Below are 17,873 nucleotides of genomic sequence, written 5' to 3'. Positions count from 1 at the left end.
CCACGCTGCTTTTGAGTAGTAGACAAGGCAATTGAACTTCTTGGCACAGTTAAGCTTATGAATGTATACTTTTCAACTGTACACTACTGAACAGAGGGAAGTGTTGAGCCGTGTCTCACGTACTTAAGTGAACATTTTGTAGGGTTACGCATTGGCCGGTTAGCTCAGTTGGTTAGAGCGTGGTGCTAATAACGCCAAGGTCGCGGGTTCGATCCCCGTACGGGCCAAGGGTTACATTTTAGGAAAAGCTCTAACGCCATTTTACCACTAATGTATGGCCTCCTAATTCGTGTTGTTTTACTACCGTAAACATATATCCATGCAGAACGGCACACATTTCAAAACAGGAGGATGGAAATACAGAAAGAGAAGAACATGCAAGTCGTGCTTAAACCGGGACGTGAGGGGGTGAAAGTAGAGAGTGCCTTTGAAAGACATATGTTGGGTGCAGGGCTTTGAATACTGGGATGGGGAGAGAAGGAACATCCGCAGAGAGCAAAATAGAGAAACACCTGCGGCAACCAGCCCGAAACCTCGCAGTGTTGTGATATGCAAATCATTCTTGCACTGCATTCAATACAACGGCAGTAACTGGGAGCACCAAATAATCTGATGGCTTCAAGACGGAGAGCAAGGTGTATTGTATTGTTGTAATTGCATTTACATAGCGTTTAGCACCCTGACGAAGCGCTTTATTGTGGTCAAGTAAAGGTTAGGAGTGAGGAGACCCGTGGAGGGGGGTTGTTTCACAGAATTTCAGTTTGACGTGCAGGTGCTACTAGCGGAAGAAGCTAAATTATGAGGTTGTAAAAGTTAAGGCAATTTGTGATAAACGTAGGTGACAGGAATCAGGGGCTTGAGGCGAGAATGGTGTGTGATGCGGATGTGGCCAGAGTGAAGCCGATACCCAGATTCTGGTCCGATGATGAAACACCCAGAAGTGAGCGTTTACTGAGCAATAGATGATCCGACACTGCATACCTCAAGGTGAAGGTCTCATCTCAAAGGTCCCTGCACGCTTACAACCTCCAGTCCAGAGACACTGCACCTTCTCACCTCTAGAGACACCACTCGCCTCCCAGCACCCTGCCTCTCCCCCACTTAAAGAAAGGCTGCAAGTTCTCACCCACAGGGACAGGGCATCACTCCTACCGTATGGCATCCTGCACACCAGCCATCCACAGAGACTAAGCATGACTCCCCCACGGCTAGAGATTATGCACCAGTTCTGCCTCCAGGGACCCTACAGTTCCTATCCCAGGGACCCCGCACGCCCGTGCTTACCTCCTCAACCCCTATCTTCAGAGACACTACACTTCCCCACCTCATGGACCCTGTACCTCTCTTATATATAGACACCCAACACCTCTGTCACCAACAGGGACCCTGCACATTCATCAGCTTCAGAGGAAGTCCATCTCTCAGGGACCCTGCACCTTCCACACCCCAGGGATTCTCAAGTTCCCTTCCTACAGGAACCACGTACCTCTAGAGGTCTTGCATCCCGACCTTTATGCATCCTGCATACCGAGGAACCTTGCACAGGTCTCATTCCTGAGAACATTCACCCTCAGAGACCCTAAACCTCTCTCCAGGTACCCTGCTCCTCCTCTCCACCACCACCACCGTGGACCTTGGACCTCCTGCACTCCCACACCTCCAAAGACAAAAGACCCTGGGCTTTTGCCCCACCAGGGACACTATGACACCCTAAAGCTAATTCGCACTAAGACGCCTTGGCTATTGCGTGCTTTACAAAAGTTATACTTTACTTATTTACTTTACTTCCCTTACTTATTTACTTACATAACTTACTTACCTTACATACCTACCTTACTTATTTTACTTGACTTATTTATTGTTCTTGCTTACCTTACACTTCTGTAGGTTTTTTGTAGGTTTGCATGGCCCTTCCTCTGCTCCTCCTTATTTTCCCCTTAAACCATCCATGTTGAAGTAGATTGCCCATATTTTTTAATCTGTCCAAATAACAGTTACACCTGTATAGTACATTTCCAAGTGTAATTATTTTGGCACTCGCTGGGCAAAAGAGTATGTTAGGTTTAGGTCGGCTTTATTCCTTGTGAAGTGCCAGATAGCTGCACAGGAGCAGTCGCTGTTAAACGTGATGGCGGTAGTTTGGGGTTTTGCTTGAGAGTTTAGCGCAGGGGGAACATCCTCTGCAGCCCCTTGATAATTGAAGAGTAAGGGTGGGACTGAGGGTGCAACACAGACTTGGGTGATGTGGTCCCCGTTTTCTAAGCGTTTGAAAACGTTCAGTGCAGCAGCTTGTAAGTGGGCTTTCTTATTAACTCCTTCAGCAAGGCTTAAACAAAGGCCGACTAAAAGCGCTATTAGCCCTCTTTTTGTTTGAGTTTAATACTGGATGGAAGTTAATGGAGTTGAACACCTAGGCACCGAAGCAATGGAAGAAAACAACGGGACACACCATGTTATCTCTTCGCAAGTACCTAAGAGAAGCTAGGATTTAGAAGCAAGTTTTTAACTTTTTTGAGCTCCAAATGTAAGAGATCTGCTAGCGCTGTAAAAATGCAAGATTTAACCGCCTGTATGACTAATTACGCAAATATTGATATAAATGGCATTTTTTTTTATTTTTATTCTTTTATAGCACTATTTGTCCCAGTGTATGCTGACAAAGCAGTTTACATCAAGCACACAGGCACAATAAATTCAGAGTCGGTTTATCGCTGGTGGTGCCCTGTGCGGCAGTCCTTTTTGGCATCCCCCCCCATGACCATCTCCTCGGATTCACTCACTAGCACCCACAAATGTGACCCTCATCTCTCCGTAGCCCCCTTTTACATGCATTCATTTGTTTTAATGTGCTGGTAAAGGCTGGCGTTACTATCACTCTAAGCTATCCACATAAAATATATTTCTGTTCTTTGCAGCAGGCATATTAACCCTCTATGCTACTTTATGGCAAGTCACTCACAACCACCGCACACAACCCCCCCGAAGCAAATGGAGCAAAATATCAACGGATCAGCTGATTTCCACCCTCGCCCGGGCCCCACCCCCTGGGACCCAGGACCTCAACACAGCCACCATCAACCTGCATCGCTGGATAGAACACTGCGGCAACACCCTCGTACCGCTCAAAGAACCCCCAAACACCCTCCACAGAATCAAGGACAGCTGGTTCACCCCAGCCATACAGGAATCCAAACGGCTATGTCGCAGAATGGAAAAAACCTGGCACCTTGAACCTACCAACTCCAACCACATTGCTTTCAAAGATGCCATACGCAAACACCACCAACTGGTCCGCATCACTAAAAGGTCCCACTTCAAAAACCGCATTGACACCAACGCTCACAACAGTAAAGAGCTCTTCGGCATCATCAAAGAGCTCTCCACTCCCAGAACCTGCTCCAACGAACCCCCGCCATCACAGGAGTTCTACAACTCACTTGCAACCCTCTTCCGTTGAAAGATAGAAGAAATCCACAACAGCTTCAACCCCCAGACCCACCAGCTGACTACAAACACCCACGGACCCCACGCCCAAAGCAACACCCACCTCCTCCACACCTGGACCCCCGTCAACATAGAAGACACCGCCAACACCATGGCCTCCATCCACTCCGTATCACCATCGGACCCCTGCCCACACAACATCTTCAATAAAGCAAACATCATCATTGCTCCCCACCTCTGCAACACCATCAACAGCTCCTTCGAGTCAGCCACCTTCCCAGAAAGATAGGAGCACGCAGAAGTCAACGTCCTGCTGAAGAAACCAAAGGCAGACCCAGACGACCCCAAGAACTACCGGCCGATCTCCCTCTTCCCCTTCCCAGCCAAGGTCATCGAAAAAAAAACGTGAACAGCCAACTATCCCGGTTCTTGGAAGACAGCAAGGTGCTCAACACCTCCCAATCCGGATTCCGCAAAACCCACAGCACAGAGACCACACTTATTGCTGCCACAGACGACATCAGGACCATGCTCGACGAAGGAGAAACAGCAGCACTCATCCTCCTGTACCTCTCCGCAGCCTTCGACACGGTATGCCATCATACTCTCCGCACACGCCTCCACAACACTGGAATCCACGACAAGGCACTCGACCGGATCTCGTCATTTCTCGCAGGCAGAACCCAGAGAGTCCGGCTCCCACCGTTCCTGTCAGAAGCCTCCAGAATCATCTGTGGCGTCCCCCAAGGATCATCGCTCAGCCCCACGCTCTTCAATGTTTACATGGCCCCCCTCGCCAACATCGCACAAATCCACCACATCAGCATGGTTTTCTACGCAGACGACACTCAGCTCATCCTCTCCCTCACAAAAGACCCTACAACTGCAAAGAACAACCTCCACAACGGAGTTCACACCATCGCCAGCTGGATGGAATCAAGCCGCCTCAAGTTAAACACAGACAAAATAGAAATCCTCACCTTTGGCACCAACCCCTCAGCATGGAACGACTCTTGGTGGCCCACCTCCCTAGGATCCGCACCCTCACACACGCACGCAACCTGGGATTCATCTTGGACCCCACACTCAGCATGACTCAGCAGGTCAACGCCATCTCCTCTGCCTGCTACAACACTCTCCGCATGCTCTGCAAGATCATCATGTGGATCCCCGTCGAAACCAGGAAAACCGTCACCCACGCCCTGGTTAGCAGCCGGTTGGACTATGGAAATGCCCCATATGCAGGAACAACAACCAAACTCCAAACAAAGCTGCAAAGAATCCAGAACGCATCTGCCCGCCTCATTCTTGACGTCCCACGCCGCAACCACATCTCCCCCCACCTCAGAGATCTACACTGGCTAACAAAATCGAAAAGGATCACCTTCATGCTCCTCATCCACGCACACAAGGCCCTCCACGACACAGGTCCAGCCTACCTAAATGACAGACTCACCTTCCACACTCCCACCCGCAATCTTCGTTCCGCCAGCCTCGTCCTCGCCTCCGTCCCCCGCATCCTCCACACCACCGCCGGAGGAACATCCTTCTCTTACCTAGCCGCCAAGACCTGGAACTCCCTACCACTCCATCTTCGCCAGACTGAAGACCTCTTGACGTTCAGAAAACGCCTCAAGACATTGTTTAAATGACCAGTAGCTCCCCCACCCCAGCGCCTTGAGACCCTAACACAAGGAACTTTTCAGAAGGTGGTTTTAAATGACAAGTTTCATAAGTCATTGCTAAACACAGTGCCCCTTGAGGTCAGCGCCCCCAATCCAGGTCAGCATGTGGTGCGGCCGCACCGCCCTAAAGCCGGCCCTGCATAAATTATACAGCTGTATAATTCATTGTACAGGCTAAAGCAGTGAGGGTTATTGCTTATGAGGTTTAGGAATCACATATCACCAATACTTGTAGACATTTTATGTTAAGAGTGACAGTCAGGAGAAACACTGTGATTGTGGTTGTTTATACTAATAAGTCTTTAGTACTTCCCAAAGAAACTCTTCTTTGCAATGTTAGAATAACATATTGTGGGTAAAAACCCAATAAGGATTTAAACTCAAGTCAATCCTGGTAAATAGAACACGGTGCTAGATTAGAAGGCTTGCAACGTTTGAACAGGAAGTACCAAAATTACCTCAGTGCTCAAAGCAGTAGCCCACTTACCTATCTAAATGTAACAAAAATAAAAAAAAATCTGTGATCTGCATGTTACATAATGTGCTTGGAAGCAGCCACATTAACCTTCTATGCTACTCTATGAGTCAAAACATTGACTGGATAAAACAAAGAATTCTCCCAAGATTGCAAGATATCTTACTACTATTATAATGCTCTCAGAACTGCTGGGCACACAGTGATTGCTATAGCATGCGTCTTAACCCTGCAAGATGTTTTAAAATGCAGCCTCTCTGTGACCAATTAAGTAATGCAGAACAGCTATACTTTCACATATGTCCTTGTTTCCAGTCTCTTTGTAGCAGAAGTTTTTTAGTAGATGTATACGTTGACTGTCAGGCTCTGCTTTTCAAACTCCGCCCCTCGTGACTATCTCCTTTCCTTTGCCTGACCATAACTGCTAAGTTATGGGTTCCCGGAGTAAATGTTTTCCAATTTCAGCACCAGTTGAGCCCTTTCAAATGTTCAGTAAGTACCGTCTTGCCATATCAGACCAGACTGCTGAGCTTCATGGAAGGATAGCATATAAATTACATTTCTTCTCTCTTCTGCAGAGTGCAGAAGAATTAGATGGAAGCAAGCCTGTGGTCTGCAGGGGTTGGTTGAGCCACTGAAGTTTCGAACCAGAGGCCTGGCTCTGCTCAAGGTCCTCTTGGAATCTCAAGCTCAAAACGAGCCAGGTATTCATATGGCTTTTGTCTGATTCATGCTCTCCCTCACAAGTCAAGAATTAAAAGAAAGCATAAATCATTATTGTTAAAAAGGAGAGCTATCCATTTAATGGCTGAATTATGTCATGTGAAACAGATCTTGGGATCAGTCATGGCTTCTGGCTTGACCAAATATTGTGATTTTAGGCAAATATTTTATTTCACTGAACCCCTTTTTTTCATTATCGCATCAAAAGACTTCATCAAGTATGTGAGTTGAGGGTGTACACTGTACAAAAATCTCTTGTATTTCATTTGATGGACTATAATGTTCCTTCATTTGCAGTAAGAATCGAGCCCATGTTTAGGTCTAGATGGTAAGTGACTTGCCTCTTATTACACTAATAGCATTTGTTTATCAGTGGTATGATGTAGTGCCTTTTCACAATAAACCAGATTAACTGTTTCCAGACATGTACGTTAGTAGCGACTATAGCCTGGAAAATGTATTGGGAGGTCAGGCGACAGTCCCCTCCTGAATGACGGTGATGATATTGCCAGTGATGAGCTAAACGGGGCAAAGGTCACATGATGTCATTTTTGGAGACATCGACATGATGCTAAATCATCAAGAATGTAAACAAAAAAAGAATCCTCTTTTTGATGAGAGAATGTGGGTGAGTATGTCTGTGTCCTTGCAGGTTTGGTAGCAGCATTGTTTGGTGTTTAGTGGTGACCCTAGCAGACTTCCACGCTGCTTTTGAGTAGTAGACAAGGCAATTGAACTTCTTGGCACAGTTAAGCTTATGAATGTATACTTTTCAACTGTAAACTACTGAACAGAGGGAAGTGTTGAGCCGTGTCTCACGTACTTAAGTGAACATTTTGTGGGGTTACACATTGGCCAGTTAGCTCAGTTGGTTAGAGCGTGGTGCTAATAACGCCAAGGTCGCGGGTTCGATCCCCGTACGGGCCAAGGGTTACATTTTAGGAAAAGCTCTAACGCCATTTTACCACTAATGTATGGCCTCCTAATTCGTGTTGTTTTACTACCGTAAACATATATCCATGCAGAACGGCACACATTTCAAAACAGGAGGATGGAAATACAGAAAGAGAAGAACATGCAAGTCGTGCTTAAACCGGGACGTGAGGGGGTGAAAGTAGAGAGTGCCTTTGAAAGACATATGTTGGGTGCAGGGCTTTGAATACTGGGATGGGGAGAGAAGGAACATCCGCAGAGAGCAAAATAGAGAAACACCTGCGGCAACCAGCCCGAAACCTCGCAGTGTTGTGATATGCAAATCATTCTTGCACTGCATTCAATACAACGGCAGTAACTGGGAGCACCAAATAATCTGATGGCTTCAAGACGGAGAGCAAGGTGTATTGTATTGTTGTAATTGCATTTACATAGCGTTTAGCACCCTGACGAAGCGCTTTATTGTGGTCAAGTAAAGGTTAGGAGTGAGGAGACCCGTGGAGGGGGGTTGTTTCACAGAATTTCAGTTTGACGTGCAGGTGCTACTAGCGGAAGAAGCTAAATTATGAGGTTGTAAAAGTTAAGGCAATTTGTGATAAACGTAGGTGACAGGAATCAGGGGCTTGAGGCGAGAATGGTGTGTGATGCGGATGTGGCCAGAGTGAAGCCGATACCCAGATTCTGGTCCGATGATGAAACACCCAGAAGTGAGCGTTTACTGAGCAATAGATGATCCGACACTGCATACCTCAAGGTGAAGGTCTCATCTCAAAGGTCCCTGCACGCTTACAACCTCCAGTCCAGAGACACTGCACCTTCTCACCTCTAGAGACACCACTCGCCTCCCAGCACCCTGCCTCTCCCCCACTTAAAGAAAGGCTGCAAGTTCTCACCCACAGGGACAGGGCATCACTCCTACCGTATGGCATCCTGCACACCAGCCATCCACAGAGACTAAGCATGACTCCCCCACGGCTAGGGATTATGCACCAGTTCTGCCTCCAGGGACCCTACAGTTCCTATCCCAGGGACCCCGCACGCCCGTGCTTACCTCCTCAACCCCTATCTTCAGAGACACTACACTTCCCCACCTCATGGACCCTGTACCTCTCTTATATATAGACACCCAACACCTCTGTCACCAACAGGGACCCTGCACATTCATCAGCTTCAGAGGAAGTCCATCTCTCAGGGACCCTGCACCTTCCACACCCCAGGGATTCTCAAGTTCCCTTCCTACAGGAACCACGTACCTCTAGAGGTCTTGCATCCCGACCTTTATGCATCCTGCATACCGAGGAACCTTGCACAGGTCTCATTCCTGAGAACATTCACCCTCAGAGACCCTAAACCTCTCTCCAGGTACCCTGCTCCTCCTCTCCACCACCACCACCGTGGACCTTGGACCTCCTGCACTCCCACACCTCCAAAGACAAAAGACCCTGGGCTTTTGCCCCACCAGGGACACTATGACACCCTAAAGCTAATTCGCACTAAGACGCCTTGGCTATTGCGTGCTTTACAAAAGTTATACTTTACTTATTTACTTTACTTCCCTTACTTATTTACTTACATAACTTACTTACTTTACATACCTACCTTACTTATTTTACTTGACTTATTTATTGTTCTTGCTTACCTTACACTTCTGTAGGTTTTTTGTAGGTTTGCATGGCCCTTCCTCTGCTCCTCCTTATTTTCCCCTTAAACCATCCATGTTGAAGTAGATTGCCCATATTTTTTAATCTGTCCAAATAACAGTTACACCTGTATAGTACATTTCCAAGTGTAATTATTTTGGCACTCGCTGGGCAAAAGAGTATGTTAGGTTTAGGTCGGCTTTATTCCTTGTGAAGTGCCAGATAGCTGCACAGGAGCAGTCGCTGTTAAACGTGATGGCGGTAGTTTGGGGTTTTGCTTGAGAGTTTAGCGCAGGGGGAACATCCTCTGCAGCCCCTTGATAATTGAAGAGTAAGGGTGGGACTGAGGGTGCAACACAGACTTGGGTGATGTGGTCCCCGTTTTCTAAGCGTTTGAAAACGTTCAGTGCAGCAGCTTGTAAGTGGGCTTTCTTATTAACTCCTTCAGCAAGGCTTAAACAAAGGCCGACTAAAAGCGCTATTAGCCCTCTTTTTGTTTGAGTTTAATACTGGATGGAAGTTAATGGAGTTGAACACCTAGGCACCGAAGCAATGGAAGAAAACAACGGGACACACCATGTTATCTCTTCGCAAGTACCTAAGAGAAGCTAGGATTTAGAAGCAAGTTTTTAACTTTTTTGAGCTCCAAATGTAAGAGATCTGCTAGCGCTGTAAAAATGCAAGATTTAACCGCCTGTATGACTAATTACGCAAATATTGATATAAATGGCATTTTTTTTAATTTTTATTCTTTTATAGCACTATTTGTCCCAGTGTATGCTGACAAAGCAGTTTACATCAAGCACACATGCACAATAAATTCAGAGTCGGTTTATCGCTGGTGGTGCCCTGTGCGGCAGTCCTTTTTGGCATCCCCCCCCATGACCATCTCCTCGGATTCACTCACTAGCACCCACAAATGTGACCCTCATCTCTCCGTAGCCCCCTTTTACATGCATTCATTTGTTTTAATGTGCTGGTAAAGGCTGGCGTTACTATCACTCTAAGCTATCCACATAAAATATATTTCTGTTCTTTGCAGCAGGCATATTAACCCTCTATGCTACTTTATGGCAAGTCACTCACAACCACCGCACACAACCCCCCCGAAGCAAATGGAGCAAAATATCAACGGATCAGCTGATTTCCACCCTCGCCCGGGCCCCACCCCCTGGGACCCAGGACCTCAACACAGCCACCACCAACCTGCATCGCTGGATAGAACACTGCGGCAACACCCTCGTACCGCTCAAAGAACCCCCAAACACCCTCCACAGAATCAAGGACAGCTGGTTCACCCCAGCCATACAGGAATCCAAACGGCTATGTCGCAGAATGGAAAAAACCTGGCACCTTGAACCTACCAACTCCAACCACATTGCTTTCAAAGATGCCATAAGCAAACACCACCAACTGGTCCGCATCACTAAAAGGTCCCACTTCAAAAACCGCATTGACACCAACGCTCACAACAGTAAAGAGCTCTTCGGCATCATCAAAGAGCTCTCCACTCCCAGAACCTGCTCCAACGAACCCCCGCCATCACAGGAGTTCTGCAACTCACTTGCAACCCACTTCCGTTGAAAGATAGAAGAAATCCACAACAGCTTCAACCCCCAGACCCACCAGCTGACTACAAACACCCACGGACCCCACGCCCAAAGCAACACCCACCTCCTCCACACCTGGACCCCCGTCAACATAGAAGACACCGCCAACACCATGGCCTCCATCCACTCCGTATCACCATCGGACCCCTGCCCACACAACATCTTCAATAAAGCAAACATCTTCATTGCTCCCCACCTCTGCAACACCATCAACAGCTCCTTCGAGTCAGCCACCTTCCCAGAAAGATAGGAGCACGCAGAAGTCAACGTCCTGCTGAAGAAACCAAAGGCAGACCCAGACGACCCCAAGAACTACCGGCCGATCTCCCTCTTCCCCTTCCCAGCCAAGGTCATCGAAAAAAAAACGTGAACAGCCAACTATCCCGGTTCTTGGAAGACAGCAAGGTGCTCAACACCTCCCAATCCGGATTCCGCAAAACCCACAGCACAGAGACCACACTTATTGCTGCCACAGACGACATCAGGACCATGCTCGACGAAGGAGAAACAGCAGCACTCATCCTCCTGGACCTCTCCGCAGCCTTCGACACGGTATGCCATCATACTCTCCGCACACGCCTCCACAACACTGGAATCCACGACAAGGCACTCGACCGGATCTCGTCATTTCTCGCAGGCAGAACCCAGAGAGTCCGGCTCCTACCGTTCCTGTCAGAAGCCTCCAGAATCATCTGTGGCGTCCCCCAAGGATCATCGCTCAGCCCCACGCTCTTCAATGTTTACATGGCCCCCCTCGCCAACATCGCACAAATCCACCACATCAGCATGGTTTTCTACGCAGACGACACTCAGCTCATCCTCTCCCTCACAAAAGACCCTACAACTGCAAAGAACAACCTCCACAACGGAGTTCACACCATCGCCAGCTGGATGGAATCAAGCCGCCTCAAGTTAAACACAGACAAAACAGAAATCCTCACCTTTGGCACCAACCCCTCAGCATGGAACGACTCTTGGTGGCCCACCTCCCTAGGATCCGCACCCTCACACACGCACGCAACCTGGGATTCATCTTGGACCCCACACTCAGCATGACTCAGCAGGTCAACGCCATCTCCTCTGCCTGCTACAACACTCTCCGCATGCTCTGCAAGATCTTCATGTGGATCCCCGTCGAAACCAGGAAAACCGTCACCCACGCCCTGGTTAGCAGCCGGTTGGACTATGGAAATGCCCCATATGCAGGAACAACAACCAAACTCCAAACAAAGCTGCAAAGAATCCAGAACGCATCTGCCCGCCTCATTCTTGACGTCCCACGCCGCAACCACATCTCCCCCCACCTCAGAGATCTACACTGGCTAACAAAATCGAAAAGGATCACCTTCATGCTCCTCATCCACGCACACAAGGCCCTCCACGACACAGGTCCAGCCTACCTAAATGACAGACTCACCTTCCACACTCCCACCCGCAATCTTCGTTCCGCCAGCCTCGTCCTCGCCTCCGTCCCCCGCATCCTCCAAACCACCGCCGGAGGAACATCCTTCTCTTACCTAGCCGCCAAGACCTGGAACTCCCTACCACTCCATCTTCGCCAGACTGAAGACCTCTTGACGTTCAGAAAACGCCTCAAGACATTGTTTAAATGACCAGTAGCTCCCCCACCCCAGCGCCTTGAGACCCTAACACAAGGAACTTTTCAGAAGGTGGTTTTAAATGACAAGTTTCATAAGTCATTGCTAAACACAGTGCCCCTTGAGGTCAGCGCCCCCAATCCAGGTCAGCATGTGGTGCGGCCGCACCGCCCTAAAGCCGGCCCTGCATAAATTATACAGCTGTATAATTCATTGTACAGGCTAAAGCAGTGAGGGTTATTGCTTATGAGGTTTAGGAATCACATATCACCAATACTTGTAGACATTTTATGTTAAGAGTGACAGTCAGGAGAAACACTGTGATTGTGGTTGTTTATACTAATAAGTCTTTAGTACTTCCCAAAGAAACTCTTCTTTGCAATGTTAGAATAACATATTGTGGGTAAAAACCCAATAAGGATTTAAACTCAAGTCAATCCTGGTAAATAGAACACGGTGCTAGATTAGAAGGCTTGCAACGTTTGAACAGGAAGTACCAAAATTACCTCAGTGCTCAAAGCAGTAGCCCACTTACCTATCTAAATGTAACAAAAATAAAAAAAAATCTGTGATCTGCATGTTACATAATGTGCTTGGAAGCAGCCACATTAACCTTCTATGCTACTCTATGAGTCAAAACATTGACTGGATAAAACAAAGAATTCTCCCAAGATTGCAAGATATCTTACTACTATTATAATGCTCTCAGAACTGCTGGGCACACAGTGATTGCTATAGCATGCGTCTTAACCCTGCAAGATGTTTTAAAATGCAGCCTCTCTGTGACCAATTAAGTAATGCAGAACAGCTATACTTTCACATATGTCCTTGTTTCCAGTCTCTTTGTAGCAGAAGTTTTTTAGTAGATGTATACGTTGACTGTCAGGCTCTGCTTTTCAAACTCCGCCCCTCGTGACTATCTCCTTTCCTTTGCCTGACCATAACTGCTAAGTTATGGGTTCCCGGAGTAAATGTTTTCCAATTTCAGCACCAGTTGAGCCCTTTCAAATGTTCAGTAAGTACCGTCTTGCCATATCAGACCAGACTGCTGAGCTTCATGGAAGGATAGCATATAAATTACATTTCTTCTCTCTTCTGCAGAGTGCAGAAGAATTAGATGGAAGCAAGCCTGTGGTCTGCAGGGGTTGGTTGAGCCACTGAAGTTTCGAACCAGAGGCCTGGCTCTGCTCAAGGTCCTCTTGGAATCTCAAGCTCAAAACGAGCCAGGTATTCATATGGCTTTTGTCTGATTCATGCTCTCCCTCACAAGTCAAGAATTAAAAGAAAGCATAAATCATTATTGTTAAAAAGGAGAGCTATCCATTTAATGGCTGAATTATGTCATGTGAAACAGATCTTGGGATCAGTCATGGCTTCTGGCTTGACCAAATATTGTGATTTTAGGCAAATATTTTATTTCACTGAACCCCTTTTTTTCATTATCGCATCAAAAGACTTCATCAAGTATGTGAGTTGAGGGTGTACACTGTACAAAAATCTCTTGTATTTCATTTGATGGACTATAATGTTCCTTCATTTGCAGTAAGAATCGAGCCCATGTTTAGGTCTAGATGGTAAGTGACTTGCCTCTTATTACACTAATAGCATTTGTTTATCAGTGGTATGATGTAGTGCCTTTTCACAATAAACCAGATTAACTGTTTCCAGACATGTACGTTAGTAGCGACTATAGCCTGGAAAATGTATTGGGAGGTCAGGCGACAGTCCCCTCCTGAATGACGGTGATGATATTGCCAGTGATGAGCTAAACGGGGCAAAGGTCACATGATGTCATTTTTGGAGACATCGACATGATGCTAAATCATCAAGAATGTAAACAAAAAAAGAATCCTCTTTTTGATGAGAGAATGTGGGTGAGTATGTCTGTGTCCTTGCAGGTTTGGTAGCAGCATTGTTTGGTGTTTAGTGGTGACCCTAGCAGACTTCCACGCTGCTTTTGAGTAGTAGACAAGGCAATTGAACTTCTTGGCACAGTTAAGCTTATGAATGTATACTTTTCAAATGTAAACTACTGAACAGAGGGAAGTGTTGAGCCGTGTCTCACGTACTTAAGTGAACATTTTGTGGGGTTACGCATTGGCCGGTTAGCTCAGTTGGTTAGAGCGTGGTGCTAATAACGCCAAGGTCGCGGGTTCGATCCCCGTACGGGCCAAGGGTTACATTTTAGGAAAAGCTCTAACGCCATTTTACCACTAATGTATGGCCTCCTAATTCGTGTTGTTTTACTACCGTAAACATATATCCATGCAGAACGGCACACATTTCAAAACAGGAGGATGGAAATACAGAAAGAGAAGAACATGCAAGTCGTGCTTAAACCGGGACGTGAGGGGGTGAAAGTAGAGAGTGCCTTTGAAAGACATATGTTGGGTGCAGGGCTTTGAATACTGGGATGGGGAGAGAAGGAACATCCGCAGAGAGCAAAATAGAGAAACACCTGCGGCAACCAGCCCGAAACCTCGCAGTGTTGTGATATGCAAATCATTCTTGCACTGCATTCAATACAACGGCAGTAACTGGGAGCACCAAATAATCTGATGGCTTCAAGACGGAGAGCAAGGTGTATTGTATTGTTGTAATTGCATTTACACAGCGTTTAGCACCCTGACGAAGCGCTTTATTGTGGTCAAGTAAAGGTTAGGAGTGAGGAGACCCGTGGAGGGGGGTTGTTTCACAGAATTTCAGTTTGACGTGCAGGTGCTACTAGCGGAAGAAGCTAAATTATGAGGTTGTAAAAGTTAAGGCAATTTGTGATAAACGTAGGTGACAGGAATCAGGGGCTTGAGGCGAGAATGGTGTGTGATGCGGATGTGGCCAGAGTGAAGCCGATACCCAGATTCTGGTCCGATGATGAAACACCCAGAAGTGAGCGTTTACTGAGCAATAGATGATCCGACACTGCATACCTCAAGGTGAAGGTCTCATCTCAAAGGTCCCTGCACGCTTACAACCTCCAGTCCAGAGACACTGCACCTTCTCACCTCTAGAGACACCACTCGCCTCCCAGCACCCTGCCTCTCCCCCACTTAAAGAAAGGCTGCAAGTTCTCACCCACAGGGACAGGGCATCACTCCTACCGTATGGCATCCTGCACACCAGCCATCCACAGAGACTAAGCATGACTCCCCCACGGCTAGGGATTATGCACCAGTTCTGCCTCCAGGGACCCTACAGTTCCTATCCCAGGGACCCCGCACGCCCGTGCTTACCTCCTCAACCCCTATCTTCAGAGACACTACACTTCCCCACCTCATGGACCCTGTACCTCTCTTATATATAGACACCCAACACCTCTGTCACCAACAGGGACCCTGCACATTCATCAGCTTCAGAGGAAGTCCATCTCTCAGGGACCCTGCACCTTCCACACCCCAGGGATTCTCAAGTTCCCTTCCTACAGGAACCACGTACCTCTAGAGGTCTTGCATCCCGACCTTTATGCATCCTGCATACCGAGGAACCTTGCACAGGTCTCATTCCTGAGAACATTCACCCTCAGAGACCCTAAACCTCTCTCCAGGTACCCTGCTCCTCCTCTCCACCACCACCACCGTGGACCTTGGACCTCCTGCACTCCCACACCTCCAAAGACAAAAGACCCTGGGCTTTTGCCCCACCAGGGACACTATGACACCCTAAAGCTAATTCGCACTAAGATGCCTTGGCTATTGCGTGCTTTACAAAAGTTATACTTTACTTATTTACTTTACTTCCCTTACTTATTTACTTACATAACTTACTTACCTTACATACCTACCTTACTTATTTTACTTGACTTATTTATTGTTCTTGCTTACCTTACACTTCTGTAGGTTTTTTGTAGGTTTGCATGGCCCTTCCTCTGCTCCTCCTTATTTTCCCCTTAAACCATCCATGTTGAAGTAGATTGCCCATATTTTTTAATCTGTCCAAATAACAGTTACACCTGTATAGTACATTTCCAAGTGTAATTATTTTGGCACTCGCTGGGCAAAAGAGTATGTTAGGTTTAGGTCGGCTTTATTCCTTGTGAAGTGCCAGATAGCTGCACAGGAGCAGTCGCTGTTAAACGTGATGGCGGTAGTTTGGGGTTTTGCTTGAGAGTTTAGCGCAGGGGGAACATCCTCTGCAGCCCCTTGATAATTGAAGAGTAAGGGTGGGACTGAGGGTGCAACACAGACTTGGGTGATGTGGTCCCCGTTTTCTAAGCGTTTGAAAACGTTCAGTGCAGCAGCTTGTAAGTGGGCTTTCTTATTAACTCCTTCAGCAAGGCTTAAACAAAGGCCGACTAAAAGCGCTATTAGCCCTCTTTTTGTTTGAGTTTAATACTGGATGGAAGTTAATGGAGTTGAACACCTAGGCACCGAAGCAATGGAAGAAAACAACGGGACACACCATGTTATCTCTTCGCAAGTACCTAAGAGAAGCTAGGATTTAGAAGCAAGTTTTTAACTTTTTTGAGCTCCAAATGTAAGAGATCTGCTAGCGCTGTAAAAATGCAAGATTTAACCGCCTGTATGACTAATTACGCAAATATTGATATAAATGGCATTTTTTTTAATTTTTATTCTTTTATAGCACTATTTGTCCCAGTGTATGCTGACAAAGCAGTTTACATCAAGCACACATGCACAATAAATTCAGAGTCGGTTTATCGCTGGTGGTGCCCTGTGCGGCAGTCCTTTTTGGCATCCCCCCCCATGACCATCTCCTCGGATTCACTCACTAGCACCCACAAATGTGACCCTCATCTCTCCGTAGCCCCCTTTTACATGCATTCATTTGTTTTAATGTGCTGGTAAAGGCTGGCGTTACTATCACTCTAAGCTATCCACATAAAATATATTTCTGTTCTTTGCAGCAGGCATATTAACCCTCTATGCTACTTTATGGCAAGTCACTCACAACCACCGCACACAACCCCCCCGAAGCAAATGGAGCAAAATATCAACGGATCAGCTGATTTCCACCCTCGCCCGGGCCCCACCCCCTGGGACCCAGGACCTCAACACAGCCACCACCAACCTGCATCGCTGGATAGAACACTGCGGCAACACCCTCGTACCGCTCAAAGAACCCCCAAACACCCTCCACAGAATCAAGGACAGCTGGTTCACCCCAGCCATACAGGAATCCAAACGGCTATGTCGCAGAATGGAAAAAACCTGGCACCTTGAACCTACCAACTCCAACCACATTGCTTTCAAAGATGCCATAAGCAAACACCACCAACTGGTCCGCATCACTAAAAGGTCCCACTTCAAAAACCGCATTGACACCAACGCTCACAACAGTAAAGAGCTCTTCGGCATCATCAAAGAGCTCTCCACTCCCAGAACCTGCTCCAACGAACCCCCGCCATCACAGGAGTTCTGCAACTCACTTGCAACCCACTTCCGTTGAAAGATAGAAGAAATCCACAACAGCTTCAACCCCCAGACCCACCAGCTGACTACAAACACCCACGGACCCCACGCCCAAAGCAACACCCACCTCCTCCACACCTGGACCCCCGTCAACATAGAAGACACCGCCAACACCATGGCCTCCATCCACTCCGTATCACCATCGGACCCCTGCCCACACAACATCTTCAATAAAGCAAACATCATCATTGCTCCCCACCTCTGCAACACCATCAACAGCTCCTTCGAGTCAGCCACCTTCCCAGAAAGATAGGAGCACGCAGAAGTCAACGTCCTGCTGAAGAAACCAAAGGCAGACCCAGACGACCCCAAGAACTACCGGCCGATCTCCCTCTTCCC

At 47.3% G+C, this 17,873-nt stretch overlaps 3 non-coding genes across 3 annotated transcripts; all 3 read left to right on the top strand.

Annotated features, from left to right (window-relative positions):
* The first annotated feature begins 153 nt into the window (after positions 1-153).
* Positions 154-227, top strand: TRNAI-AAU (transfer RNA isoleucine (anticodon AAU)). The gene has a single exon. It is a non-coding gene; the product is annotated as a tRNA-Ile (tRNA).
* Positions 228-7,180: 6,953 nt separating this feature from the next.
* TRNAI-AAU (transfer RNA isoleucine (anticodon AAU)) lies at positions 7,181-7,254 on the top strand. The gene has a single exon. It is a non-coding gene; the product is annotated as a tRNA-Ile (tRNA).
* Positions 7,255-14,207: 6,953 nt separating this feature from the next.
* TRNAI-AAU (transfer RNA isoleucine (anticodon AAU)) lies at positions 14,208-14,281 on the top strand. The gene has a single exon. It is a non-coding gene; the product is annotated as a tRNA-Ile (tRNA).
* Positions 14,282-17,873: the final 3,592 nt, after the last annotated feature.

Source organism: Pleurodeles waltl, chromosome 12 (assembly GCF_031143425.1).
Source record: "Pleurodeles waltl isolate 20211129_DDA chromosome 12, aPleWal1.hap1.20221129, whole genome shotgun sequence".
Taxonomy (NCBI): Eukaryota; Metazoa; Chordata; class Amphibia; order Caudata; family Salamandridae; genus Pleurodeles; species Pleurodeles waltl.
Note: the sequence above shows the minus strand (reverse complement) of the source record. Positions and strands in the feature narration are given on the sequence as shown.